At 42.2% G+C, this 3,064-nt stretch overlaps 2 pseudogenes; both read right to left on the bottom strand.

Annotated features, from left to right (window-relative positions):
• Window positions 1-2,433: 2,433 nt before the first annotated feature.
• LOC135032973 (5S ribosomal RNA) lies at window positions 2,434-2,551 on the bottom strand (annotated as a pseudogene).
• A 106-nt stretch (window positions 2,552-2,657) lies between these two features.
• LOC135032976 (5S ribosomal RNA) lies at window positions 2,658-2,775 on the bottom strand (annotated as a pseudogene).
• Between the last annotated feature and the right edge of the window lie 289 nt (window positions 2,776-3,064).

Genomic DNA, 3,064 nt, shown 5'->3' with positions numbered 1-3,064 from the left:
ATTCAAATTACGCCGCACAGTAGTGCAACTTTATTCACATTATATCATGTAATAGTGTCCCTAATTTATGTTACATCACACAGTATTACCACTTTACCTTATATACATTGCTAATCCTAATTCACATTATGTCACACTGAATTGCTCCTTTTTCACATTACACCACATTATATTGCTCTTTATTCACATTAGACCACACAGTAGCGCCCTTTCTATACGTTACGCCACACAGTAGAGCACCTTATACACATAATGCCACACATCAGTTATGCCTTTATACACATAATACCACACAGTAATGCCCCTTACACATATGGTACACATTAATAATGTCCTTATAAACATAATGCACCTTACACATATGCCGCACATTATTAACGCCCGTATACACATGATGACACACATTATGTCCCTTTCACATATGCCGCACATTATTAATGCATTTATACACATGACACACATATTGCCCCTTACACGTGCTGAACACTACTGTACTACCAACCCACCCGCACACAGCACTCACATGGCCACTAACACTGTAACCTCTGCCTCTGCTTGGATACAGATGTGTCCTCATACATCTTGCCTCAATACGCCATGCTGCAGAAGATGCTTGGCATGAATCAGCTGGCAGCTCTGCTAATGTTAGGCGCCTTTTTTGATGAAAATGCATCTTATTTGCATTACTTTGTGGCTAGGATGCACAAACAGCTTCTGCTGATTAAAATAATATGCAGCATGCCTATATTCTGTGTGCGACTGTGACTGTATCTGCATATGAAATGCTATGTTACAGTGATTTCCAGGAATACAGTGTAACGTAACATGTCGTATGCAGATACAGCTGCAGTCACACACAGAATATAGGCATGCCGCATATCATTTTAATCAGCAGAAGCTGCTTGTGCCCCTAGGCATACCAAATACCCTAGGCATTTGCCTAGTTTGCCTATGCCGAGGGCCGGCTCTGCACAAAAATAACAGTGTTTGGTAATTTGCGCATGAGGAGTCCCCATTGTGCGCATACACGAACAGGTCTTGCAAAGTAGGAAGCAGGACAGCAGCAGACTGTCAGCATCCTAGGAAACAGGTTGGATTGCTACTGCATGTAATAGATGCCACATGCTGTATTACCATACCGTGCTATCACTGCTGCTTCCAATGAAGCAGCAGTGATAGCAACTCCAACCAAATCTGAAGCAGGCACAATGTTTTTGTGCTCCCCAGTGCCAGATTAAGGTCATCATAGGCCTGGAGCTGAATTTCTGAAGGGCCTACTGTGTGCCGCCGCAAGGGGTGTGGCTACTGGTATGGGGGTGTGACCAGTGCTGTGTATATAATATATATATATATATATATATATATATGTGTGTGTATTATGTATGTATGTGTGCTTGAAAAAGAAAAATCTCAGCACTTAGATTACTATATTACAATAATTATTTTATTAGGACAGGAGGGAAAAAGGCGGAAGAACAGTCGAAGATGCGAGGAAGACTGGAGAGAGACAGGGAGAAAATAGGGGCTAAATGGGAGGGATACAGGGGGAAGAACAGGGGAAGATGGGAGGAAGAAAGGAGGGGAGACAGGTGCAAGAACAGCAGAAGATGGGAGGCACAGGGGGGATAGGAGGAAGAACAGGGGAAAGATGGGAGGGAGATATAGGGAGGAACAATCCTGGTCTAATGTTCTGGTGAGGGGAGGGGGAATCAGCCTGGTGACAGGGGGGAGGAGGGGGAATTAGCCTGGTGAGGGGGAAGGAGGGGAGATTAGTTTGGTGAAGGGGTGGGATAGAAGAACGGTTGATTGAGTCTGCACAGGATCACTCTATCTATGCAATTGATTTTCAAATTGATATCATTAAAGCTATAGCTCTAAAATAAACCAACATTTGGCCATATATCCAATAGGCAATTAGTATTCGGCGCTGGGTTGGCAGTGCTCCCATAAAATAGTTCAGTAAACTACTTGGAAAAGTAAGGGAGATGGTTCCCGTATAGTACCGGAACCAAAGAGAAAAAAGAAAGACTATATTTCTCTTCTGGGGCACACTTGTATTGATAATTGTGAAAGATATGTATTATTCTTAGGTTAAAATGTAATTTTTGTTATTTACCCTCCTAAAATAATGGCTATAAGGCAAGAAAAAAGAAATGACGACATATATGGCAAAGAAATCTAAATAAACATCAAATGATGTGAATATTAAAAATGCTAACGTAGTGGCTCAATGAGCAAAAATATATGAATCTCCGATGTTGAGAAATATTCTCTTCTTCCTAATTTGTTACGATATATGCTGTAATAAAGATATAGCAGGAAGAAAGAGAAAATGTACACCGGGCTCAACCCAAATCACTGGTAAAGTGCTGGCTAGAGAAAATATACAATGATGCTTGGTTCTAGGTCCTATGTCCTTGGTTTGGATAAAAATACCTGCGGTACCTGGTATTCTCTGGAGGTCTCCCACCCAGGTACTGACCTGGCCCACAGTGCTTGGCTTCCAAGATCAGACGAGGTTGGGCATACTCAGTGTGGTTTGACCGCAGGTAGGTATATCACATCTGATGACACTGGGAACCATATATTGTCGGATCTGAAAGGTCTGTGGGAACTCCCAAAGTTCATAAAAATTACTAAGTGCTCTTAGATCAAAATACCTGCGGTACCTGGTATTCTCTGGTGGTCTCCCACCCAGGTACTGACCTGGCCCACAGTGCTTGGCTTCCAAGATCAGATGAGGTTGGGCACACTCAGTGTGGTTTGACTGCAGGTAAATATATCGCACCTGATGACACTGGGGATCATATATTGTCTGATCTGAAATATCTGAGAAACGACACTGAGACGGAAAAAAGATAGAGGAACACTTCTGCTGTCCTGTTGTGTGACAAACTGGTGCTCTGTTTACATATTGCATTGCAGAGCCCCAAGATTGTTAAACAGGATGAGAGGGAGTTCCAGAAATCCCATGTAAATGGGAATGTTTCACAAGGTTTTCTGTTTTTATACAGAAATACTGGCTTTTTGGTTATTTGTGTTATTTCACGTAATGCTCTGCAAC

Source organism: Pseudophryne corroboree, unplaced genomic scaffold, assembly GCF_028390025.1.
Source record: "Pseudophryne corroboree isolate aPseCor3 unplaced genomic scaffold, aPseCor3.hap2 scaffold_563, whole genome shotgun sequence".
Lineage (NCBI taxonomy): Eukaryota > Metazoa > Chordata > Amphibia > Anura > Myobatrachidae > Pseudophryne > Pseudophryne corroboree.
This window is presented reverse-complemented; position numbering and strand designations above follow the sequence as displayed.